Source organism: Myotis yumanensis, unplaced genomic scaffold (assembly GCF_028538775.1).
Source record: "Myotis yumanensis isolate MYYU_CA2020_CCGP unplaced genomic scaffold, mMyoYum1.0.hap1 SCAF_1, whole genome shotgun sequence".
Lineage (NCBI taxonomy): Eukaryota > Metazoa > Chordata > Mammalia > Chiroptera > Vespertilionidae > Myotis > Myotis yumanensis.
Genome location: NW_027223752.1, coordinates 206,192,024 through 206,219,423, shown reverse-complemented (window position 1 = coordinate 206,219,423; position 27,400 = coordinate 206,192,024). Strand labels below are relative to the sequence as shown.

At 44.1% G+C, this 27,400-nt stretch overlaps 1 protein-coding gene across 6 annotated transcripts in view; it reads left to right on the top strand.

The window, feature by feature from the left end:
- CRACD (capping protein inhibiting regulator of actin dynamics) overlaps positions 1–27,400 on the top strand; it is a 228,773-nt gene that overhangs the window by 154,427 nt on the left and 46,946 nt on the right. For 4 of the 6 annotated variants that reach the window (XM_070396241.1, XM_070396250.1, XM_070396258.1 and 1 more), the window contains exon 1: positions 22,265–22,345. The gene's annotated coding sequence lies outside the window, so the exon portion shown is untranslated. Of the gene's footprint in view, positions 1–22,173; positions 22,346–27,400 lie in introns of those variants that run through there. The other 2 variants (XM_070396234.1, XM_070396226.1) reach the window with 2 other exon arrangements.

Genomic DNA, 27,400 nt, shown 5'->3' with positions numbered 1-27,400 from the left:
AAAATAGTAAGGATAATTATCTAAAACAATTTGAATATTTTTTATAAAATATCAGAATTGAATAGCATGGTATTTCCAGGTTGACATATTATTTAACAAAACTATAGGCATTATTAAATTAATGTAATATTTTAAATTAATACATTTTAAGAACACATTTAACTGTATTTCTTTTTCTTTTCTTTTTTTAAATTCTCATCTGAGGATGTTTTTTCTATTTTTAGAGAGAGTGAAAGGAAGGGGGAGAGACAGGAGAGAGAGAAACATCGATGTGAAAGAGACACACCAATTGGTTGCCTCCCACACACATGCCCCCAACTGGCCGGGGATCAAGCCTAAAACCAAGGCAGGTGCCCTTGACTGGAATCGAACCCAGGACCTTTCAGTCTGAGGGCCGATGCTCTATCCACTGAGCCAAACTGGCTAGGACCACATTTGACTGTATTTCAACTAAATCCCTAAAGTATTATACAGGGTAGGGCAAAAGTAGGTTTACAATTGTGAGTGTGCGAAACACAGAGTTTATTCTTGTATTATTATTTATTATTTATTGTATTATTTTCCATATGAACAATGTAAACCTACTTTTGCCCCATGTGTATCTAAGTTGACTAGAAAGTCAAAAGTTTTTATTAACTTTTGACTTTTTATGTTTTAACAATAGACAGAACTGAAATTCAGCTGCCATACACCAGCATGGCTGTATTGGTTGTTAAAATTCAGAAATACTCTGTACTCACATCTCCCAACCCCCTGAATGCTTTCCTCCCCCAGCACCCTACTGTGGTAAGTCTTCCTTGACAACCCCGACAGTCCAGCAACTAACAGTTAACACCTGGCCCAGAAGTGGGCCTCCAGCGCCCCCTCGCAGGCCTGTAGCTACCCTGGCTGGTCTGACTGTTACAGTTGTTCACTTGACTCCGTTTGCAGCTCCTGAAGCCAGCACACATTTCCCACAGATCCAGTGCCACGCCCTGCTGAGCTCCGGCAACTTGCTCTGACACTGGGTCTACTCACCGCTCCCCGACTCCCTCCGCTTCTCGCCTTCATGTCTTTGTGCACATTGTTCGGAAAGAGATTTCCCTGATTTCTGAATGTCTCAAGTTTTATTCATCCTTCCTTCATCCGTTCATTTTCCCCTTGTACCAGAAAGCCTTCCTCATCTTGAAATGATAATCCCCTCCTTGAAACAACCTTCCCCTTCTGGATGTAGTAGTGGAACATACTACTTCTTACCTCATATTAGGGGTATCCTAGTGCTTCCTATCAAGTCTTTTTCATAGCGGACAGGCAATAAATAATTGCTGAGCAAATGGAAGTATGAGTGTAAATTAAAGGGCTCTATCAATTATCTTTGGAATACACTTGCTAGCAGTTCTATCACTTCTCTTGAGTGGCTATGTAGAATAATCTTAGATTCCCCAATAATCTCTCTGGGCCTGATTTCTATTATATCATATTCACTGCATACCAAAAAATAAATAAATAAATAAAACAACCAAAAACAAACACATGCAGAAATGTTTGCTGATTTTCTGGACTAAAGCTTTGGGTGCTTTCAAATTGTGTTTTGGTCATCTCTCTTTAGCGTAAAATGGTGATAGTAATTTTCCATTTTCTGTGCTGACTTTAATCTTTCCGAAATGCTAGAGCAGAGCTCTTTCTTGTAAGGAGTGCTGCGCGGTGTGCGGAACTGCAGCAAATCGAGCTCCTATTGTGACTGGCAGCAGAGGATGAGTCACGGCTTTGGCTGGGACAAGTGTGTCCCCGAGTCAGAAGCAGGAGCAGAGTGGTGCCTTGCTGCTGATAATCTCTCTCTAATACTCCTCTCCCGTTGCCCTTCATAGAAGTGAAGTAAAAATCAACTTGCAATGTTTGGTTGAGATTGCAAATAATTTGCACTTAAGTCTTTGGTATCTGGACAGATTTTCTTTTCCTGGCATGCATCTGATTGCTTTTTCTCTCTTCTTGTAAATGAGATTCAGGCAAAATGTTGGCTATGATAGGTTCCTCAGGTGATGACTCTGACTCAGTCTGTTTTTCCTGGAATCAGTGTCTGGCATGCGCCCTACGGGCATTCTAATGTAGAGGGGGATGGGCAGGAGGCCTTGGCCAAGGTCTGCAGGGTCCATAAGGCTTTGATTGCCAGCCCCACCCTGCCTGCCTGAGCACCCATGCTCTGCAGTGCAGTTCTCAGCAAAGCTTTATTTTGTCGGAGGGGAAATAAAACTTCTCTGATATGCGATTTTCCTATCCTCTGAAGCTAGAAAATGCTGAATGGAACTTAGCTATCTAATCTCTTCCCTCTCGCTTCCCTTCCTTTTTTATTGATATCTTGTAATGAAAGATTATGTCTCTTCACCTGGGGCCATATGTGGGAAGTGAATGTAAATGAAGTGAGTAGAGGTATAGATAACCTGGGGCAGGAAGGAGAGCAGGCAGGGTAGCATGGAGGGCAGTTATGCTGTTGCACACACCACTTCTCAGAGCAACTGTCAAAGGCAGAATCCTGAGCTGAAGACTCCACTGGCGGTTTTGTCCTTACTGGAATAGAACTACACCAAGAGCCAACCCAATGGTGCCTGGACTTACCCTGAGTCACACTGTAGACGTTTTTGTAGTAACATACCAAATGCCCTGCTGAGCTCACCAGGTGGGCCAGTCACGCATCCTCCCATCTGGCAGTCTTTGGGATAAAGTACCACATGGAAGAGTCTCTTGTTTGATTGGGAAATTTTAGGCTTCAGTCGGTGCAAAAGGTAAGTGCGTGAAATGTGAAGGAAGGCCCTGGCCTCATCCTCTGAAATTGGGAAATGGGCGGAGGGGTGTGTGTGTGTGAAATAGGCAGTCATTGTTACCCTTAAGAATGACATCAGAGGGTGACCTCCAGCTTCTTGCCTCTATGGCCATTTTCTACAAAGTTGTATCCCCCGAGTGCTCTGTTGTTATTCAGTAAAGTACTTAAATTCTCAAAAAAGTTAGAATGCAGTCAGAGTTAGCCCCCTATAAGTCCTTCTCATTAACATGCCTTTTAATAAGCTTTGTTGAATGAGAGAGAAAGGGGTGCATTGTCACTCTGGTAAGGAAATTGCATGTAACACAGTACTCTGGCGATTTGTCACGGGGCTTGTGCAAAAAGTAAGGCTAAGGGCCACAGTGGCATGAGACACTTTTGCAAACTATAGTCTCTCTTGCTGCCTCATAAGCTAAGAGTTGAGGCACAGATGTCATCAGTGTCTTTTGAAGCTTTTGAGTCTCTCTGCTAGATCCGTCCTACACGATGATTGATAGCCTTTTCTCACCTGGCCTTATTTCCTGTGTTGTGAGCTACTTTGGCAGTAGTGTGACCTAGCAGTTGTTGAGTGGGAGCTGACAGTAACTCTGGAATCTAAAAAAAAGCCCATTTTGCCCGACTGGCATGGCTCAGTGGTTGAGTGTCGACCTCTGAACCAGGAGGTCACAGTTCAATTCCCTGTTGCAGGCTCGATCCCCAGTGTGGGGAGAGGGTGCAGAAGGCAGCCAACCAGTGATTCTCTCTCATCATTGATGCTTCTCCCTCCCTCTCCCTTCCTCTCTGAAATCAATAAAAATATATTTTTTAAAAATAAAATAAAGGAAAGCTCATTTTGGCTTTCAGAGTCACATGAGGGATCTCGGCTCCTTTCCTCTCCCCCATAGTTGGAAGCCTTTCAGTGAGTAAGTGGGAGAGGGAGACTCGCCCAGAGATTCGGTTGGGTTTACATGGGACGCTTTGTACTTACACAGGCCAGTGCAGGGAGCATGTATTCTGCGAGGCTGAGGACTCTGTGTGCTACACCCCCCAAAATAAATAAGCAAATGAATAAAACATCACGGCAGCGCCAGAATGTGGAGTTAATCTTTCAAGTGGCAGGGCTGTGGGACCCGTCAGGGAATACTCGGCTTATCGCCCTGATGCAGGCTCTTCTTGCAGACAGACCAGGAGCGTGACTTGTTTCCCACTGAAAAGTCGGGGGCGTTGGGGAGCGCAGCTTGTTTTTCAGAGAGCTTCCTCCACTCAAGTTATTAGATGATATTTCTGGAAGTAACCTGTCCTGAGTCAGCACTGGTGTTGTCCTAGGAAAAGTGCACATTTGAGGGAACCAGTGGCGCTCGGACGGCTGTGTCTTACTGGCCGGTGTTTTCAATGGTTAGAGCAACGGCCTACGCACCGAAGTTTTTCCCGTGTCTCCCTCACATTGATCTTTCTCTTTCTCTCTCTCTTACCCTCTGTCCCATCCGCTCTCTCTAAATATCAATGGAAAAAATATCCTCTGGTGAGGATTAACAAAACAGAAAGACTGTCTTTGAAACTTTTGGCAATCTGCTCACTTTAAATGAGCCAGGAAGTAGTTGTGAAGAGTCTCTGCTTCCACCACAGTTGGGTCAGTTGCGTAAAGGGTGCAGGGAGGCAGAGGATAGGAACGCTGCCCTCGTGGAGCTTCCACTAAGCTTGGAGAGACAACATACGCATGGATTTTTAAATATTAAAGTTCAGTCAAGGCTCAACAAATTATTTAGAGGCACTAAATTTCACCTCTCTGAGCCTCCGTTTCATTATCCCTAAAACGTGGGAAAGAACTTAACAGAGTGATTGTGAGATATTGCATGTAAAACTAAGCCTAGCACATACCCAAAGTTTAATAAAGTTTGCTAGCGTTACTATTTATGGGGAAAAATAGTATTTGCCCCCTCTGCTATCAACTTTATTTAATTACAAACATATTACGAAATATCTTTGTGTCCTCTGTAAGCATTGGGAATTTATCATTAATTAATAGGTCTAAAGTTTTCTTGAATCTACTCATGTCTTCATTCTGTGAGTTTTGGAGGTTAACAACAAGTTCCAAAATTTTCCACACGATGTGTGAAGGAGCATTATACAGCACTTCCACTTAACGGTTCCAGAACGATCTTTTCCAGTCTTTTGCCTGATACCCTAGGGCAGTGGTCGGCAAACTGCAGCTCGGCAAACGCAGCTCGAGAGCCACATGCGGCTCTTTGGCCCCTTGAGTGTGGCTCTTCCACAAAATACCGGCTCTTCCACAAAATACCGACTTCTGCGCATGGGCCACGAAGTTTCAATTGCACTGTACATGCACGCCCGCACGTCATATTTTGTGGAAAAGCCACACTCAAGGGGCCAAAGAGCCGCATGTGGCTCGAGAGCCACGGTTTGCTGACCACGGCCCTAAGGCTTCCATCAATACTGTGGCTATTGGTCTAGGGCAGTGGTCGGCAAACTGCGGCTCGCGAGCCACATGTGGCTCTTTGGCCCCTTGAGTGTGGCCACGAAGTTTCAGTCAGACTGTATGTGGTATTTTGTGGAAGAGCCACACTCAAGGGGCCGCAGTTTGCTGACCACTGGTCTAGGGGAGGAATCCCTGAGACTCTGAGGGAGAGGAATAGAGTGTTCCTCAGCTGCCTGCCTTTGGATCCGAGCACCTGTCTCGTTAGGTGGCTGGAGATGGGTTCAAAGACCTGGTTTCTTCACTGGGCATCTGACCTTGTTCAGCTAAGTTAGCTTCTCTAGTCTGATGCAGAAAGCAAGTAGTGACTTCACCACCACTCCCATGTCTTTGAAATTGTCCTAGGGAAGGCGCTTGAAAAATATCAAGTTATACAATTCAGCAGAAATGAATCTGGTGCGTGCAGATTTGATAGGCTGCATGAAATTTTATAGTGAAGGCATTTTTTATTGAAAGTAGAGTATGTACAAAAGGTAAAGCATAATCCTTTTTTAAGGTTACGCCACAAATTATGAGTTTTTAAGTTATGCTTCAACACCAAGCTCATCAGCCACAATGTCTTGAGTTTAATAGCGCTTTCTTCCTTCTTCCATTAGGAAACGGAAGATTTTGTTGCTCTCTGAAGATAGAGTTTCCGTACTTGAGAAGCCAAATGATCAAAGCCAAAATAGAGACTTCAGCAGCACGAACATTGGCTCTGGCTTTGGCAGTGTCTGGGAGCTTAGTTAATGGCTTTGGCAGCTCTCAGCTTGTTTTTGCATGCAGTGCTTTCTCATCTTCATTAAGCCAAAGCGACTGCCACATATGCAATGGCTTGTGTTGATAAACAGTTGTTGACTCTTGTATCGAAATGCCCAACTTACTGGGAAATGTGGTAATTTTCCTTGATTGGCATTTCTCAAATATTTTGTGTCTTGGATCTAGAGCAAGAAATGTTTTAGATTGGAACATATGTGTGTATGAAGTTGTGTATACACACACAAACACACATATAAACTAAAAACCTGAGTGGCTAGAAACAAAAATTTCATGAAGTAGTACTCGATTTTGTATTCCACTCTATTCTTTTCTACTTTGTTTTCAAGGACTCTTGGTCATGAGCCACTACATTGATTGCAGGGTGCACCAAATGGACTGACTGTCACATGGTATTTGGAGAGCACCGATCTTAGGATTGCCTTTAGTCCAAACCTGCCCTGGGCTTCACATGCTCTTGAGGGAAAACTTTATACCATCTTTCTAGCTCACCTCCACCCACATACACACATACACCATCATGACCTTCACCCCTACCCCTAAGCCCTTAGACCTTCAAGTAGAGAGAGCCCTGTCAGCTGCTACCAGGGCTTTTTTCACCTAGCAAAACTCCACTTTTTCTCATAGGAGGCCGGAATCCTGAAAACTTTGTGAATTTGAAAGTCAAGTTATTAATTTATTTTGTACTAAATTTACTAATTCTTCCTCTTAGCTGGCATCAGGATCTCAATAATTCCTGAGATATACCAGTGCTAGTTCAGTGCTCTGCACACAGTAGGACTGCAGTAAATGTTTGTTCATCCGTCATAGTCCCAGATCTACGCTGAGCACTATGGAAACAGGGCTCTTGCAAAGGTAGCGCTGATCTGTGCTGGACAGAAAAACACTGCTTTGCCATAGATGGGCTGAGTTTAATAGACAGGATATGAAGTTGTAGGATTATTAGGTGGAATAAGAGTCCAGGTAGGGCGTACATTCCTGGATATACAAGACACCAAGAAAAGCAGACAGGCCAATGCAGGGCTAGCAAATCTGAATCTACTGGGGCAGAATTGATCAGCAAACTAAAGCTGTCTTCATGTGCATCATTGGCCCATAAGTTGGAGGCTGTCTGAGGCCATCTGACTTTGTCCCTCAGAACTTAAAAGGAACCCTGAGTGGCTAATGTCACTGATATCCTAGAAGTGTGTCTAAAGGCAGGTCCACATGTATTGCCCAGATTTGAGGCTCACATGTTAGTCACCTTTCTCAAAAAATCACTGAGTCAGACCCAAGACTGGCAGTGAGGAGGTGGGGCTTGGGGATTCAGTTCTAGGACCTTCTCCATCAGCATTGTCATTCCTAGGAATAGGGACCTGGATCTTGACATGAAGAGATGGAATGGCTTGGCTCTCTTTTACAGACTTGCAGACTACGTTACTGCCTCTCCCAAGCCCTGAAGGTCCTTACCTTTGCTAAATAAGTATGATGGTAACAAAACCAGCATAATTTGGAGACCAAACAGGAATGGAGAAAGCATAATAGATATAATTAATAGATAATTTATGAAAAGAGTAATAAGTTTTATGAGCCAATATACAGGGTATCCCAAAAAATGTAGTATACACACTTAATAACTGATAGCTCAATTGATGTTTCTTTCTTTTCAGACTTAACCCATTGGAATTAATAATTATTCAAAGTGTGTGTACATTTTTGGGGGGGAGGGGACACCCTGTAACAGATTGTTGTTGAAAACTTGCCTAGCGGGTGCTTTGTCCCAGAGCAGATAAGGGCGAGCAGCTGAAACGGGTAACAATCAGCCCAATCAAGCTAAGGAGGCTCAGCTGAGAGACAGTTTGCAACCAGGAAAGACAGAGAACTCCTAAAAAATGGGGATGGTTAGAGATTGAGGCTGAAACCTCTCCCTGGGCGCCAGCGCAGCGGCGAGACCGCGCCATCTTGTGTAGCTGTTATCCACATCCAGAGATCGGCTATAACCCGGAGGCAACGACTGCAAGAGCCCAGAGGAGACCTGCATCCCTCCACGGAAAGATTCAAGCAACAGCGGCCTCCTGATCACCACACGCTCTGCCTGGGGAACAGTTGCTGTGTGTGAAGCCTCCCTCCACCAGCCAGAAGAGCCACGACAGCTGTGAACAGCACCCACCAGAGGCTCTGCTATCAACAGAGGAGCCGCTGCTACCACAACCGCCCAAGGAGCAACCACAGCCCGAGGAGCCACTGCCACCCAGGGTCCAGCCACTGAACGACTCAACAACTAGTCATGTCAGTGAGATCAAACATGGGTAGACAAAGAAACCCCCAAAGGAAAGAAAAGGAGGACTGGCCAGAAAAGCAGCTAAGTGAGACAGAGATATGCAACATGACAGAAAAAGAATTCAGAATAAGGTTCCTAGAGTACATGCACCGGATGTTCAAGAAGCAAGAAGAAACAGATGAAAAAATTAACTACTTATGCAAGAAGCTAGAAGAAACAGATGAAAAAATCAACAACTTAAGTAAGTCCCAAGAAGAAATGAAGAGCGACATAGCTGCAATAAAAAACACCATTGAAAGTATCAACAGTAGACTGGGAGAAGCGGAGGACCGAATTAGTGAGTTAGAAGACAAGGAAGCAAAACACACTCAAACTGTACTGCAAATGGAGAAAAAAATTAAAAGACAGGAGGAGAGCCTAAGGGAGCTTTGGGACAACATGAAACGAAACAACATACGAATAATAGGGGTGCCAGAACAACAGAAAGATGAACATGGATTAGAAAACCTATTCGAAGAAATAATATCAGAAAACTTCCCTGAGGTGGGGAAGAAAAAAGTCACACAAGCCCAGAGAGTCCCAAACAAGGTGAACCCCGAAAAGACCCACACCAAGACACATCATAATTACCATGGCAAATGTTCAGGATAAAGAGAGAATCTTACAGGCTGCAAGAGAGAGACGGAAAGTAACATACAAGGGATCTCCCATTAGATTATCAAATGATTTCTCAACAGAAACACATCAGGCCAGAAAAGAATGGATGGAAATCTACAAAGTGATGCAAAGCAAAGGACTGAATCCAAGAATACTCTATCCAGCAAGGCTATCATTCAAAATTGAAGGGGAAATAAGAAGCTTCACAGACAAAAAAGGGCTAAGGGAGTTTATCACCACCAAGCCAGCCATGCAAGAAATGCTAAAGGGACTGGTGTAAAAAGAAGAAATATCAAGCTCAGAAAGAAAACAGCCACACACACAAAAAAAAGAAATGGCTACAAACAAGTACCTTTCAATAATAACTTTAAATGTAAATGGACTAAATGCTCCAACCAAAAGACATCGAGTGGCTGAATGGATAAAAAAACATGACCCATATATCTGCTGTCTACAAGAGACCCACCTCATTAGAAGGGACTCACACAGACTGAAAGTGAAGGGATGGAAAAATATCTTTCGCACGAATGGAAAGGAAAAGAAAGCTGGGGTAGCAATACTTATATCGGACAAAATACATCTCAAAGTGAAGGCCATAACCAGAGATAAGGAAGGCCACTTCATAATACTAAAGGGATCAATACAACAAGAAGATATAACCCTGGTAAACATATATGCACCCAATGCAGGAGCACCCACATACATAAGAAAACTTCTGGAAGATATCAGGGGAGAGATCGACAACAATACAGTCATAGTAGGGGACTTTAATACACCACTGACATTACTGGATAAATCCGCTAGACAAAAACTCAGCAAAGAAACAGCAATCCTAAATGACTCACTAGATCAGATGGACTTAATTGACATCTTCAGAACACTTCACCCCAAAGCTGCGGAATATACATTCCTCTCAGGTGCTCATGGGACATATTCAAAAATAGACCACATATTGGGTCACAAGCAAAGTCTCCACAAATTCAAGAAGATTGAAATCATAAAAAGCATCTTCTCAGACCACGATGGCATAATGTTAGAAATAAACTACAATAAAAACAACCTAAAATACTCAAAAAAAAAAAAAAAAAAAAGAAAACTTGCTTAGCTTTTTTTTTTTTCTGCCTAGCTTTTTAAAGAAACAGTTCATAGAACTTTAGAATGGGGAGGGACTTTTGATAGTATGAACTTTAGTTGCCCCATTTTACAGGTGTGGAAACTGAGGTCCCAAGAAGCTAGAAAAATGGCAGCGGTGACTAAAGAAACACAGATCTGTAAGATTCTGGGGCGTGTTTCCCCATTGAAATGAAGAACATTTCTCATTGTTGTTAAGAAAGAGTGTCCAGAGTAAGAGAAGGTTCTGCCATAGGTCCAGGTTGCTGAGCAAACTGCTCTGCCATTTGGGCCATATGATCCAGCAGTTCCACTGACAGAGAGGGATGCTATGGGGAGCCTTTGGCAGGTCCCTATCCATTAATCATAGCACTGGCCTTTTCAGTTTGGGGGCAAAACCCTACCATCCTTTGCAGATAACTACACACTTTTTGAGAAACAACTTTTGTCTTGCTAATGGGTTTTAGTAGAAACTGACGGCTTACCCATGGGCCACCAAGTTACCATATGACCTGAGCTGCCCATCATGAACTGGGTGTTGTCTGACCCACCAAGCCATAAAGCTGGGTGTGCTTAGCAGCACTTCCTTATCAAAAGGAAGTGGTATACAATGAACACCAGAAATCACAAGAGGCCAGGGAGATCCTCCTTCAGCCTTCAGAGTGATTGCGGCTCTGCTGACACCTTGACTTTGGACTTCTAGACTCCAGACCTGTGAGAGAATACACTTCTGTTGTTTAAAGCCACCCAATTTGTGGTAGTTTTTAACAGCAGCCCTAGGAAACTACTACCCTGGAATCAGCTATAATCCCAAGTCTTTTTTATTTGAACTATGACCAGTTTACTGCATTTTCATTCTGTATTGTACACTGAAGTTTTTTAAGTGAAACTTACGACATTAAAAAAGAAAGAAGTGATATATATGAGATCAGGTTTGAGCAGGCCCTGAAGGCACAGGTAAGTTGCATGAATACCCATGGTCCCCACTCCTGCTGCACTCCCTTCTCTCTCCCAGTCTGCACCTGTGACCTCGTGGAGAATTCCCTGTGACTAGTTGATTGAGGAAGAGCAAGCTCAGGTCTGGTTTATGGATGGTTTTGCATAATATTCAGGCACCACTTGAAAGCTGTAATGCTTTAGCCCCGTTCTGGGATATCGCTGAAGGACAGTGGTGATGGGAAATTCTCCCAGTGGCCAGAACATCAATCAGTACATCTGATTGTTCATTTTGCATATAAGGAGAAATAGCCAGAGGTACAAGTCTATAACAATTCATAGGTAGTGGCCAGTGGTTTGGCAGATGGTCATGGACTTGGAAAGAATATGATTAGAAAATCTGTTGACAGAGGGGTCTGGGGAAGAGGTGTGTGGATAGACCTTTCTGAATGGACAAAGGATTTAAAGATATTTGTGTCTCATGTGAATAATCACCAAAGTAGGATTTCAGGAGGATTTTAATAAGTCCACAGGAGGACCCATTCTGTGGCTGCTTGGCAGCCTCTTTACCCAGCCACTTGTCAATGGCCCAATGAAAAATGGCTCTGGTGGAGGGATAGAATTTTTTCATGAGCTCAGCAATGTTGACCCACTCGCCAAGGCCAACAGAGACCAACACTGAGTCGTCCATATAGCATCATCCCCTGGGGTGATGCAGATTGATTACATTTGGACCACTCCCATCGTGAAAGGAGCAGGGCTTTGTTCTTACTAAAATAGATACTTACTCTGGATATGGATTTACCTTTTCTGTATGCAGTGCTTCTGCCAAAACTGTCATCCATGGACTTATGGGATACCTTATCTACTGTAATGGTATTTCACACAGACATCACTTCTGGTCAAGGAAGTTGATAGGCCATGCTCATGGAATTCACTGGTCTCACCACACTCACCATCATTCTGGAGCTGCAAGCTTCACAAAATAGTGGAATGGCCTTTAGAAGACTCAGTGACAGTGCTGGCTATTTTGTCGGGCTGGGACTGTGCCCTCTAGGAGTCAGTATCCAAGCTATGGTGCTGTTTCTCTCATCACGAGGCTTCATGGGTCCAGGAATCAAGGGGTAGAAATGGGAGTGGCTCCATTCACTATTAATTAACCTTAGTGACTCCCTGGGAACACATTTGCTTCCCATCCCCTTGACTTTAGGTTCTGCTTGTCTAGAGTTCTTAGTTCCAATGGGAAGAATTTTTTTACCAGGAGGCAGAACAGTGATTCATCCCATTGGACTGGTAGTTGAGGCAGCCAGCAAGCCGCTTTTAGCTCTCCATGCCTCTCAGTCAACAGGCAAGGAGGGTTACTGTACTCACCAGAGTGACTGACCTGACTACTAAGGGAAAGCCGGGCTGCTCCCACACAGCGGATGTCAGAAAGAGTGTGTCTGGAAAACAGGAGATCCCTTAGGGCATCTCTAGTGCTCCCACATTCTGTGAGGTAATCAAAAGCTGTGACAACCCAATTCAGGACAGCTAGTGGCAGGTTCTTCAGGAATCCACAACCAGCTGAGGTCCTTGCTGAGGGCAAAAGGAATGTGGAATAGGTAGAGGGAGAAGATGGCTATTAAGACCAGCTATGACCGCATGACCAGCTGTATAAACAAGGACTATAATAGTTAAGGGTATTTCTTCTTTATTTTGCTATGACTAAGTATGGTTTAAGGAGATATGTATGGGTGCCAAGTGGACAAAGGATGGAGTGGTATGGTCATTATGATGGGTCAATTTGGCTGGGCTGTAACCCCCAGTTTTGTTTGTTTTTTAATCCTCACCTGAAGATATGTTTATTGATGAGAGAGAGAGAGAGAGAGAGAGAGAGAGAGAGAGAGAGAGATCAATGTATGGGGCAATGCTCCAACCAACTGAGCCACCCAGCCAGGGCTCCCCAGTTTTTAAAATCAAACACAAATATTGTTTACTTAAGTTGTTGTTTGGAAGGCATTTTGTAGATGTAATTAAAGTCCATATTAGTTGGTTTAAGTAAGGGAGATTTTTCAAAATAATCTAGGTGGGGCTGATTCAGTAAATTTAAAGGCCTTAAAAACAGAGCTGAGGCTTCCCTAAAAGAAGAAATTCCACTTGTGAACAGCAGCTTCAACCTGTGCCTATGAATTTCAGCCTGCCCTTTCCGATGACTCGCCCTATGGATTTCAAACTTGCTTGGCCAGTCCCCACCTTGCTTAACCAACTCCTTGCAATTAATTTCCTAATATATCTTACACACACCTACACATCTCCTACTAGTTCTACTTCTCTGATTAAACTCTGATCAGTATAGCCTCGATGTCCCTAAAGCTTTGTTTTATCTATCAGTGCTGTCAGCCACACCAAACCTACAGGTGTTGGGAGTTCAGTGTGTTGAGGTGAAATGAATCTAATGTGTTCAGTCCTCATGTGGAAGTACTCTTTGTTGAGGTAGTTTGCTACCGCACTAAGGAACTATGCAGGTCAAGGTAGCAGGCAGCTCCCCAATCATTATTTTCCACTCAGAGTTGGCATTGATTCCCAGCCAGTGGTTCCAGGAATCAAGGGCTAGAAATGGGAGTGGCTCTGAAACTCAAGTGGCAGAAATTGGCAGTGAATAGAATCAGCACCCACACATCTTCTAGTACGTGGGAGCAATGTGGCCAAACACTAAGACTTCACATTAAAAATCGGATCTGCCTCTGTTGCTATTTCTAAATACTATTTCTTTTGAATTGCTGTGAAACATATAAAAGGGGTTCCGAGACAGACCAATGGGAAAAACTAGAAAAATTAAAAATTGATGTGGTTTCAAGAAATAGGGGGCCTAAAAAACAGGCAAGTAATTTTAATTGGCGGGTCCTTGCGTAGACCTAGGTAAGTATAAACATATTCCAGTAGGTTCTGTTTAGAAATGCACAGTCAATTCTGCCATAACATAACATATGCGTTGCTAAACATCAGCAGGTTGTGGAAAACCGCAAAATGGAATCAATAGCCAATGGTAGTAACACAACACAAAAACATTTATCAGTGACTGCCTTAACCGGTGTGGCTCAGTTAGTTGAGCATTGTCCCATGCATCAAAAGGTCATTAGTTCGATTTCCGATCAGGGCACATACCCAGGTTGCGGGTTCGATCCCGGGTTGGGGTGTGTACAGGAGACAACCAATCAATGTTTCTCTCTCTCATCCTTGTTTCTTTTTCTCTCCCTCTCTTCCTTCCTCTTTCTCTAAAATCAATGAAAAAAATTTTTTAAATGTATCTGTGACATTTTAAAAGGATAGCAACCTAACTTTAAAAATACAGTAGTTTTACATTTCTTTATGTTTACATAAATGGTAATGAAATTCATAAATACTGCAATAAGTATAGCATTTTACCTTGCAAAAGACCTGAAGTTTGCTTGTGGCCTGGGGAATGGTTGGAAGGCGACAGCTGTGAGTTATTGTGAGGTGGGGGAGGAGGGTTATCCAAAATTGCATAGAAAGCTGTAACACCACTTGTGTAGGTACGTATGACACGGGCAGCAATCTGGGGTAATGGGTAAATATTTGAGGGGAGTGTGTGTGAATGTGTATTCCTGCACACCTCATTTCAGCTGGGTGCAGGATTTTGCATTCACCTAGTGTTTCTCAGGGATAAGATAGATCAATCACATTGGAACAAATTTGCATTTTCAAAGCAAGGGTGGTTGCAGGACTGTCTGTACTGCGTAAAGATATCACCATCCCCAGAGTTCTTTGTAAGTTTGGCACAGATTCATTTGGTAGCAAAACCCAAGGTGAATATAGATGTGTTCCAGAAATATTGCATTTGTTATAAAGTGCTGTCATAGACTCCACTAGGGTCTAAATATACCTTTTTACAATCTGAACATTTCTGATTTCTAAACACATCTGGCCCTGAGGGGGTAGTGAACAGTAGATCCATATTGATGTGTGCTGCGTTGTGCCAGGCATCAGGATGGGTGCTGTGGGTGCAGAATAAACAAGGCTCAGGCCCTGCACCCAGGGAACTTGCCGGCAAAGGGCTGTGGCACGCTTTGTGGTATAGTAATAGACGTCTGTTCCATGCACAGAGAACTGAGGAGGTATTATTCTCTTGGGCTGGAGAGCTCAGGGATGGCTTTCAAGAGAATGTGACACCAAGGATGTGTTTGGGAAGATGGTTAGGAGTTCTGTAGGCAAATGGAGAAAGGCATTCCAGGTAGAAGAAGAACATGTTTAAAAGTGTAAAGTCACAAAATCATATTAGTTTGCTGGGGCTACATAACAAAGTACCACAGACAGGGCGGCTTACACAACACAAGGATTTTCTCATTATTCTGGGACCTAGAAGTCCAAGATCAAGGTGTCATCAGCATCTTCTGAGGCCTCTTCCCTTGGACTGTAGATGGCCATCTTCTCCCTGTGCCCCACATGGTCCTCCCCCTGTCTGTGTCTGTGTCCTAATCTCTTCTTACAAGGACACCAGTCATATTGGATGAGGGCTCACCTAACGACCTCATTTTACCATCATTCTCTCTTTAAAGACCCTTTCTCCAAATAGTCACATGCTGAGGTGCTTGGGGGTTAGGACTTCAACGTAAGAATGTTGGGGGGCAGAGGTCAGCTCCTGACACATGGGGAGGCACAGCAGACGTATGAGCAAAGTGCACGGAAGCCAGAGGGAGGTGTGATTAGTTATCACTGGGCTTGGGGGGCTTGGGAACAGCCTCGAGGACCTAGGTCTTTGAATAGGGTTTTATCCCATTGGAAAAAAAATGAAAATGACGTTTCTGGATGAGGAAACAACACAAATCCAAGCTCTACGCCTTCCTTAGAAGTCTCCAACATATGCCATAGCCCATCCACCCAAGTGCCCAGGACCTGGGGTTTGGATCTGGGCTGGTTACCACGTTCTCCACTGGTGAAAGCTACAGCCACTACCACCCTGGGCCTCTTGCCGTTAGTTCCAGGGCCCCTGCCCTCTTCTAAAAGAGTATTAATTCAGTGGGGAAATATCCTCAGGTTAGGATTAACAACATAAAAAAAAGATGGACAACTATGAGACTTTTGAGGCAGGTCATAAAGGCAGTATAGCTTATGCCTAGCTAGAACTCTGTTCTTGCCTCTGGAATCCAAGTATCATGCCACGAGGAAGCCCAGGCCACATGGAGAGATCCGTGCAGGGAGAAACCCAGAAACCCAGGGTTCCTACCCTTCGACTCCATCTGAGCTCCCAACTGACAGCCAATACCAACCAGTTGATTGCACCATCTTGGAAATGAGTCCTTTTGCCCTCAGTCAAGCCACCTCAGCTGATGTGCTAGAGCAGAAACAAGCTTTCCCTGACAAGCCCTGGCCAAATTGCAGATTTCTGAGGAGAGAGAGAGAGAAAGAGAGAGAGAGAGAGAGAGAGAGAGAGAGAGAGAGAGAGAGAGAGAAGAGAGAGAGAGAGAGAGAGAGAGAGAGAAAGAGAAAGAGAGAGAATTATTGATCCTGTCTCTTCATTGTATGAAATAGCACAGCAGCAAATATCTTCCTCCCTCCGTGCTTCCCCAGTAAAGGAGCAAACTGTTCCTTCTTCACCCATGTAACCTGACAGGAGGCCGTGGCCCCCCTTCCCTCCTCTCCAGAAGGAGAATCGCAGTCTTGTCTTTGTATCGTCCCAGGGAGCACAGCCCATCCGCCATGTTGCCAACTCCTAGTCTTTACTGAAATGTTACAGGATTGTGGAGTCCAGTAAGAATGTGATAGCCACCGAGTATTTGTGTATCACCGTGTACTTCAGTAAGTAATCTTTTTTAACTAGATAGTTCCTTCTCCAAAGTATCCAGTGTTCCAGAGCTAAGAAAAGGTTCTGAAGTTCCCGGGCTTACATAGTAAAATTATACAGTCCAGGCAGTTGGCTATGTTCTGTGTTTTAATAAATGCTATTCACATATGTTAAGTATACATGTTTGAAATCAGAACTTGGCCCCAAATGGTAGGTTTATTTAACCAAAATGTGTGTCAGTCAGCTCACTTGGGTCTCCTGAGCAGGGTGCTCTGGGGTTTGGGGGAGGTATGTGCATGAAATATATGGTACCTAAAGAAACTAAAAATTGTTGGAAAGAAATATGGAAGGCAAGTGTTTCCCAGAGAATGTTCAGAAGAACACTAGCCATGATGGATGTCTAAACAGCCAAGTCTCCATAGCCAACAAGTTTTGGGAAGCACTGCATATTCTCTGCTCCTTTGGAGAGCAATCATGATATAGGATATTAAAGACCCTGGAAGGTCCCTGGTAAAGAAACATATTTAACTTTATTTTACCCAGGTTCTCAAATGAACTGGTCTTTGAATAAGAACCTGGTACCGACACACAGAGCCCAGTCTGAGAAGCCCCAGACGAAAACATTTATGATCTCCAAGTGAACTATGATAGGAAATTCTATTTCTCATTTGAAAGCGTACCATATGAATAATCCAATGCAGAGAAATTGTATGCTTCTATTATTTTAGGTTTAGAAATGAAATGTAAGAATTGCATCCTTATGACAAATGGAAAACGAATCAGATTTGCTCGACTTGCCCAGTGATTTTTAATTTTTAGAAACATCTATGTAAACTAACAATTATGATGATGCAGCCAGTACATAATTATATCTATGAAGTAATGGATAATGAGCACTTTTTTTAAGTGGAAAAAAATCCCTAATATAATTGTTGGATGATGACAATAAGTTAATTCAGTACTTAAAAAGAATGAAAATTACCATGATCCCTGAGCATAGTGTATATGCATATGTACATTCTTTCATGTGAAAAATGACAACACAAAAATGGTGAGATATTAAGACAATGTGGCACCCACTGTCTTTTCCCCAATAAATTTAGTCTTGCATCTTAAGATGGTACATTTCCAGAGAGGCTGGCAAGCAGATGTTTCATAGCTAGTAAGAAATGGAATCGGGATTTGAGCCAACTCTTCTTATCTCTGGGGCCCATGTACATAACCCTTAACTAGAGCTGTAGCCAATTTTTAAAAAGACACAATTTAGTAGAGGGAATATTTCTTCCTTCTCCCTCTCTCCTTCTCCCCACTACCCCAACCACCCAACCAAATTAAATTTGTGTTGTAAAATTCTAAAATGCCATCTGAAATACTCTGTTGGAGAAAACATTGCTAAACTGTTCTCCTGCTCTATGGCGTTTGTCTGTGGGAATATTTCACATCAGCATTGCAGAAGTGCTCTGCCTTACTACCTTGTTCAAATTGCTTTGATCTTTTAGGCCCCATCTGTACAAAGAATATTCATGGTAACAGTCGGTGTCATCTGTCAAGAAAATAGCCGCTGCTGATGACCATGCACTTAGCCAGTTGATTCTGTGGAGACAGACTGTTAATACAGCCCCCAAATCATAAATCGATCCTAAAATAGTTCATTTAATGCATATTTATAGGCTCGTCTCAGGTTTTCGTAATGGATGTTGTGGCATAGAATTGCAAATGTTTCATAAAATGTAGGTACTTGTTGTTCTGGCCCGTGTGCTAAGTGGTTAGAGCACTGGCCCTCTCAAAGAACATTAATTAGGCAAGTGTTAAATGACACCATTATTGTGTCTGTTTGCATCTGAAGGGTCAAGGGTTTGATTCCCAGTCAAGGGCATGTACCTGCATTGTGGGTTTGCTACCCACACCCGGTCGGGGGCGTATGTGGGAGGCGACCCATTGATGTGTCTCTCTCACATTGATGTTTCTCTCTCTTTCACTCTCTCTTCCTCCCTCCCTCCATTCCACTCTCTCTCTGAAAAGCAATGGGAAAAATATCCTAGGGTGAGGATTAACAACAACAACAACAAAATTGGGTACTTGTTTTTTGGATGTGAGAAATCTTATACTGAACTTTGAGAATAAACTGGGGGATCAACTCAATAAGAGTATAATTCCTCCTCTGATTTATAGGTTCATTCCCTATTGTTGTTGCTTAATCAGAGTTTGCTGCCTGAAGGTAGGGTGGGCCTAAATGTAGTTACTGGGACTTTTCACAAAGTTAGCCCTGGAACATTAATTAATTGCCACAGTCATTAGTAAAAATATCATTTAAAATACACATTTAAATTGTATTTAAAATGTAAAGATATCTTGACAGAAAGTATGTTACTAATTTTGCAAATGAGGACGGTGGAAATTACTTTTTATAACCGAGATGTGACCAAACACTAAGTCTTTGGAGCAGATTGTAAGCTTCCGTGTTCTGACCCCTCCTCCCAAGAGAGATTGGCATTCTTAGGACTTAGACGCTCTTTTCCTCGTGGCAGGAAGGAGTGGTTGTCGGATGGGTAGTCGGGTAGGTTTTATTGTTCTCTTACCTTCCTGATAGTAACCAAGGGATTGCTGAAACAGCCTTTCCCGGGTACTTCTGAGCTGTGTGCTCGCTGACATTTGGACTTTGACACGTCTTCCAGGATAATACGGGTGTACTCATGCCAAGTCATTGCCCATCTAAAGTGCAGCACAAAGTGCTGGAGTGCTTGGTTCACAAACAGTCCTCCACGGGCCAGCTCTGCAGACGGGGCTCCCTGAGGGAGGCCACTCTCTGCTTGCTTGCAGCCCAGCAGGTTCTCCGGGCTGAGGCTCCTCATCCTGGCATCTTCCCAAGGCTGTTTCTGTCCCGTCCTTGTGTTTGTATTCAGCTCTTTCCAGGTTCTGTTCACTCTCTGTCTCCCCCAGCAATGTGACCCATGCAACAAATATTTTATATGGTAGCTGCCACCGGTCTGGACGTTGAGGCAACACAAAGGACCCCATCCACCTTCTTGACTGACCAAGTCACCCGTTAGTTAAATACACAAGTAACCTGTTCAAGAAACTGTAACTTGTCTCTGATGATCGTTCACTCCCTTGGTTCCAGCTCAACTGAACGCCACCACATCCACCTTGACTTTAGAGCAAATGATGATCTTTTTTTCTATCAGTAAATTCTGACATAATAAAAAATTCTCTAGTTAACTTAAAAGCTGGATCAGTGGGCCCAGGCTGGGAGGAATGATTCATAACTGATGTTTTTAGGTTTTTGCAATGGTCTTTGAGAATATTCCTGGTTAGACAATTTAGGGTTAGATATTTCTGCAGTGAGAAAAAGGCAATTGATAAAAAGGGAAGAAGGAAGAATTTATCTCAGAAATAAGTGAAATTAGCATAAGTGGCTGTTCGACCATTTATCATGGTGACCATTCACAATAATAGTGTCATTTACATATTTTGAGCCTTGGATAGTCAAAAAGAAAATGTTGACTTATCAGTCAGTGCCAAAGACCAATTATATAATAATGTAATGATACCTGTAGTGCCTTATAGAATTTTTAAAAAATTAAGATACTTAATTGATTCATTTTATATAAGGCCAATTTTTTTAACACTTGCCTAATTTCTTTTCTGGTCTTCGAAATCCTCCGGTGGTAATTTTTTAAATTACCTCCCTTCTTCTTCGGGGCTGCACTGGAGATTTTGCTCATGGATACCAAAAGTAGATGTCATGAAAATCTCTGGCCTATACTCCTGAATAAGTGACCACTGAAAGCATACAAACATTCTGAAATCAAACCTTCTAATTATTTTTTACCGATATTGTCTCAATTGTATTGCACACTTTATCGTCTTTTAAATAATACAGAGTGAAATTTTAACTTTTTTGAGGACTGCATGCCTAGCACAAAGCCTTGGGTGTGGAAGGCATCTCGTATGTTAGAAGTCTGCCTTCCATTTCAATGTGAAATGATACAGCGTTGTTTCAGGGACCGCTGACGCTCGAAGGTCTGTTTGCATCTGTACTAAGGATCCCAGTATATGTCTTTTTGTAATTGGTGATTATTGTATCTGCTTCCTCAGTGTCTGATGCCACTGCTTAGGGCAAAGTGATTTAAACCACTTCTCCCACCCTTCAGATTTTCTCTCAGAAAAGCCAGAGCTGAAGATCACCAGAGGAGATGAGGCAACTACCTTGAACATCAGTAACCTCATTTTTATGCCCAGATCTCTCTGTAGACTCTGTCGAGCAAAGTTCTGGGGGCTCTGATACTAACTTGGGGGCCCTATACCTTTGTGTTTTATACCGATGTTTTTCTATGCACGTTGTGTATAGAAATGTTTCAACTTTCCTTTTCCCTCAGAGCTCCTGACTCCAGCTTCAAAGATATGTTTCCCATGACATAGACAAGTTAGCTCATCTCTCTGTACCTCAGGCTTTCCATCTGTAAAATGGGGATGTCGATGCTACCTACCTTACAGAATTGTGGTGAGGACCCAGTTCATATTTATAAAGTTCTTAGAGCAGTGATGCATAGTAAGGGTTAAATAATTTAGGAAAAAGAGTGCCTGATCACTGGATACATGTTCTTTAAACTTCTTTTTTTTGTTTTTCTTTTCTTTAAACTTCTTAAAGGGAAGATCTGAGAAGATGCTCTGGCATGGGGTGATTTATACTTCCTTTGCCGAGGTGGGAGTGGAGTGATGTGAGGAATTTGTATCTGAAACTGAACTGGAAGGTATTACCTACAATACCTGCAGGCAGTGCTGGCTGTGAGCCTGGGTTGTGCCTGGATGAAGCAATGAATGGAAAAATGTTCATAACGATTCCTGTGGGGCTCTTCGCAGTAGTTTTAAGAGGAGACAAGAGAGATAAACTAGAACTATATGGGGATGGAGAGGATAGGGGGCAACGCTTATATCAAGAGTTAGCGGTTTTCTGTGTGCGAAGGCTGAACGAGTGCTTCTCAGAAGAGATGATACACACACACACACTTTTTCTTAAACAGCCGTGTGGCTTATGCGTTATCTCAGCTTCTCCCGTGGAGAAGGGCACAGGCCACCTGCTTTGTTTAAGAAAGCAGACACCACCGTGGTGTGGCCTGTGCCAGGGGTGCTGCGCCTGGAGGCTTAGAACCCCTTCGTGTTGTCCCAGGTGCTCCCTGGGAGCCTGAGGCAGACGCGCACTGCGCTCCTGCTTGTCTCCGCCTGACTGTGCGCGGACAGGGCAGGCCCTGGCATTCCTGGCACAGGGCTTGGCCACCCCTTTCCTGTGATGGCTGCCCTTTGCCCCAGCTCCCTGGGCCGAGGCAGCTCAGCTGTAATTTGCTCTGAGGCTCCGGGGTGCAGCCCTGTCAAACCGCAGCGAGTGTTTATCCTGTAATCCGCAGACAAGAAGAAGGGAGGCAAATTCCAGCCTTTTAAGAAGTTGTTTGGCAAAAGGAAAAAGAAAGACACTTCGATTTCCCGGGAGGCGGAGGCAGGAAGGAAGAGCCACTCTCCCCAGAGCGTCAGCAATGGCACCTTCTCTTCGGATGAGGAGACCCTGGAGGACAGCCTAAGGTAACGATTCACCTTTCCTGTGTGTAGATCTCCTGTGGGGCCCGGGTGGGGAGTGGATCCCACAGGATGTGTTCCATCGCCGCCGGGAAGGTGGGAGACTTGCGGTGCTTGGTGTGCCCTGTGGAGGCGTCGCCTTGGGGAGCTGGTAGAGGAGTGTGGCCTCGCCCCCTGGGAGAGCCCTGGGCTCTGTGCCTTCCTCTTGCCGCCCTCGCTGGTCGTGGCAGGCAGCCTATAATGGGCTTGGCTCCACCAGTGTCCTTGGATGGAGAAAGACCTCCTTTCTATGTCTCATTGTTTGGCAAGGAGAAAGGCGGGTCCTAGATTAGATTTTGCACCCAGATCGAGGATGTGGGCTGCCCAGGCACAGGGTGGTCGCCCTTCCTACCCCTGGCCATCTCTAGCAACTTCCAGAACCTGTCTGCGTGCGATGCGCTTTCAAATTCTGTTCTTTGTTTTCTGTGTTCTTCTCTGCCTCTCCCCGACTCTCTCAGAACAAACACAGGTGCTAAATCTGGCCATGTTAGCATAAGGAACTCAGAAAGGCAGGGTCAGAAGGTCCGTTCTCACCTGAGTGCTGGGAATTGGAGTCGGAGTCAGAGCTGTTGCTGCTGACAGCTTAGAAGTCAGTCCCTCTGAGACTTGCCCGCCTTCCACTGGCACCAGGTGCCTGCCTCCAGCTGGCACTTGTCACTTTGTATGGAAGTCATTGATTTGCTTGGCTGTCTCTCTCACTCGATGGCTAGTGTCCAGGAAGTCAGGGACCAGGTTTTATTCGGCCTCATCTTAGGTGCTCAAAAGGTGTTTCCTGTGAATGCCTGGCACTGATGTAGTTCAGCTGGACCTTGACTAACGTTTCCTTCTACATCGTTGCATTATAACATTGATGAGAAAAATGTGATTCCCCGCCAGGCCACTGCCTGCGTGGAGTTTGCACCTTCTCCCCAAGTCTGTGTGGATTTTCTCTGGTTTCTAAGCCCCATCCCGAAGATGTGCACGTGAGTTGAGCTGGTGTGTCTACATTGTCCCAGGCTGAGTGTGGATGTGGGTGGAGTGTGGGTGTGGGTGGAGTGTGGGTGTGGGTGTGGGTGTGGGTGTGAGTGTGGTTGTGAGTGTGAGTGGCCCTTCCAGGAAGGGTTGGGTCCTGTTTTGTGCCCTGAGCTGCAGGGATAGGCTCCAGCCACCTGTCACCATGAAATGGAGTAGATGGGTTGGAAAAGAATGATTTTACTCGTTTTTATTAGTCTTTTTTAAATGTATGTATAACTCAAATTTATTTTAATGTTTAATATTAGAAGTGTTTGGGGACTTTATTTAGAAACTAGAGGCCTGATGCACGAAATTCATGCAAGGGGTCAGCCCTCGCGGCCCCGCCCACTGGTCATTCAGGAAGGTCGTTCCAGAAGGTCAGTCTGCCGTCCAGTCTAATTAACATATTGCCTCTTTATTACACAAGAATTTAGTGATGTTTTTGTGACCAGAAATATGGATCTTAACTCTTTTTTGTAGCCACCTGTAGTAAAATTGGTTTCATTATGTGTTGTTTCACTTAAAGTTGCCGTTTCTAAGAACCTCTCAACAATAACGATGTCCTACTAGTGCCCGTTGAAGTGCTGTGATCTGTGATATTCTTACTGTATTTCAAAGACAGGGACAGAAGCATCCTCTGTGATGTGTGTCAGTGAGCAAATTTGAATAGACACCACAGTGGAGCCCAAATTACAGAATCCGCAGGCAAGCCTTGTGCTGAAGCCCCACACGTGCTCACCGACAGTGCTTGTTGGTCTCAGTGCTGCCTCTCTTCCTGCACAGGCCATGTTTGCTTTCCATTGACTGTAGTAAGAAAACTTGACTTTAAGTAGAGGAAATGATTTTTCTGGAAGGTGAACACAGCTAGACTGACCTCACCCGGGCTGTTGGGATGTCAGTACGGATCCTTGTTGAGGATTGTCCAGGACGAATCCCTCAGTTGTAAATTAGCCATGTGAGCCTTTTTGCCTCTCAGTGTCAGAATGAGGTACAGATACCAAAATGGTACCAAATAGTTGTGTAATGTAACATGGGACTGAGTCTAGAAAGTTCTCCTTTGTTGTGGTTTTTTGGGGGGGAGGGGGTTAAATATAGTTTTATTGATTACAGAGAGGAAGGGAGAGGGAGAAAGAGAAACATCAGTGAAGAGAGAGAATCATTGATGGGTTGCCTCCTGCTCGCCCCCTACTGAGGGGGTCCTGCAACCTGGGCATGTGCCCTGACCAGGGATCGAACCGTGACCTCCTGGTTCATAGCCTGATGCTCAACCACTGAGCTGGGCTAGGGAGTTCTCCTTTGGGAGGACGGTCCTATGAAGACGCAGCTGGTCCTTTCCGTGGTTTTGCCAAGTCCCCGACCTCTTATTGAACTGTGCCTGGGCCCTGCTTGTTCTCTTCTCACTCAGGTTCTGTTCCTTCACCCCGTGAAGTTTCCCTTAGGTTTGAGGTATCACAGAGCCTTGGGAAATTCCACACTGGATCAGACAGCTATAAAATACAGGTCACGTCACCTGTTCTTATTATTGACTCTTGTTAAACCCACATTTGTGAGACAAATGCTATATTTAATTGACCCTTTTCTTTATAATGAAGCTGGAAGGATAAGCTCTGGATAAAGAGTTTTCTAAAATGTCTCCTTACAAATTTTTTTAAAATATATTTTATTGATTTTTTTACAGAGAGGAAGGGAGAGGGATAGAGAGTCAGAAACATCGATGAGAGAGAAACATCGATCAGCTGCCTCCTGCACACCCCCTACTGGGGATGTGCCCGCAACCAAGGCACATGCCCTTGACCGGAATCGAACCTGGGACCCTTCAGTCCACAGGCCGACGCTCTATCCACTGAGCCAAACCCGTCAGGGCTCTCCTTACAAATTTTAAAAATTAAAAAGGATGGGAATATAGAAGTCTTTTAAAACATGTATCCCCCTTTTCTTCTCAGCAATTGCCAATTGCCATTTAAGTCCACCCACAGAGTATTCATTGCTTACAGTACAGCTAAACTTCTGGTTATTTGTCCTGTTTACAGATGCAGAAGGTGAAAGGTGCTGTTTCCAATAATTCTCATTTTCAGTTCACAGCTCCGTCAGTGGGTGTGTTACGTTGCATTGTGTAATGATTCACAGCATTTCTGCGCCTTTTATTTGCCGTCTCCAAAAAACACACAATTCCGTTAACCTGGTCTTGGGTGGAGGTCCCAGGAGGCAGATTTCAGCCCGACCTGAGGGAGGATTTCCTCATTACGAGAGCTGCCTAAAATTGGGGAGGCTGAGTGTGTGCCAGCAGGGGCTGGGACTGATGAAGGGGAATTTCGGCACTGGTGGGAATTTAAAGGAGCTGAACTTTAACTCCGAAAAGCTGCAATTTTAGAAATGTCTCCATGGCCAAAAATAGCTCATTATTGATCTGCTCCTTCTGTCTGAAATTTCTCATTGCCTTTGGGCTCTTACAGCATCCTATTCTTTCTCTAGGTTAGAAGCCTTCATTTTTCTTAGGCTGCTGCTTTTAAATTATACATGCCTGTGGGAAAAGCAAAACAGTTAAAACATGACCCGTTTTTAACAACTTAACGTGACTTCCTTTATTAATTAAATACAACTACGTGGATGTTGAAAGGGGAGAAAGGGTCATTTTGGCGAACAGGTTTGGGAAATTCTGGGCCAAAACAAATTAAATAGGATCCTTTACATAGGACTTCAGAGAGCCTTCACTGTGCTGATTTACTCTGAGAATCTGCAAAAACTATAGAGTATAGAGCAGTGGTTCTCAACCTTGACTGCACATTAGAATCACCTGGGAATCTTTTTAAAATGCTGATTTCTGGGCCTCATCCTCCAGAAATTCTGTTTCTTTGTTATCAGGTGGGGCCACAACATTAGTAACAAAGAAACAGAATTTCCAGAGGATGAGGCCCAGAAGTCAGCATTTTAAAAACATTCCTAGGTGATTCTAATATGCAGCCAAGGTTGAGAACCACTGGCATAGAGCATTCCCAAGATTGCTTTAACCACAAACGCTTCTCTCACAGAGACTATCCTGTAGCATAGATTACAGCTGCCACCCATTGAACTCAGTACAATGTGTTTTGTATAGATGAACTCATGTAATACTTACCAAGGCACTCTGAGATTGACATTCTCGTCCCCATTTCAAAGATGAGAAAACGAAGGCCAGAGAGTGACTTGCTGGTAAGTTGCTGAGCCACTGCTCCAGTGGTGAAGTGTCCATTCTGAACCATCCGCTGTTCTGCTGCAGCCTTCCTGGGGAGCTAGTCACGTGGCCCTGAGCCACCGGGCTCGGGTGTTTTCCTGCCCTTAGCTGCCTGCCCAAGGCTCTCCTCCTCACTGGGACTCCACTGGTCCTGCTTCCAGTTTCTGCCTAACATGCAGCATTTACTGCCGTGCCATGCACAGCTACAGCACTCTATGGTGAGTGCCAGCTGTAGGCCGCAGCGAGAACTGAAGGGGCTCCAAGGAGGGTGAGGGCACTCTGGGACTGGAGCTGTCAGGGAAGTGTCAGGAATGAGGAGCCCTGAGCTGGCTCCAGGAGATGGGCGGGATTTGGAGTGGCTAAGAGACAAGGCACGGACATCTCAGATCCCGAATGACCGCAGCAGAGACTTCCACGTTCGAATGAATATGGCAAATAGAATTGAAGGGAATTTCTGTAGCGTAATAAAGGGCAGCTACAAAAAATCCAGGGTACTGGTGATGTATTACGGAATTGTGCACCTGAAGCCTATTATAGTCTTACTAACCAATGCCAGCCCAATAAATTCAATAAAATAAGTAGCTTAAGCATATACGCAACAACAAAAAAGAAATTAGAGAAGATTTAAATAGCCCTGGCCAGTTTTGCTCAATGGTTGATTCCTGGTCAAGGACAAGTACCTGGGTTGCAGGATCCCCGTCCTAGTTAGGGTGGGAGTGGGAGGCAACCAATCGATTGCCTCTCACATCTTGTTTCTCTCTTGCTCTCCCTTCCTCCCTCCCTTCTGCTCTCTCTCAAAAGAAAAAAAAATCAGTGGA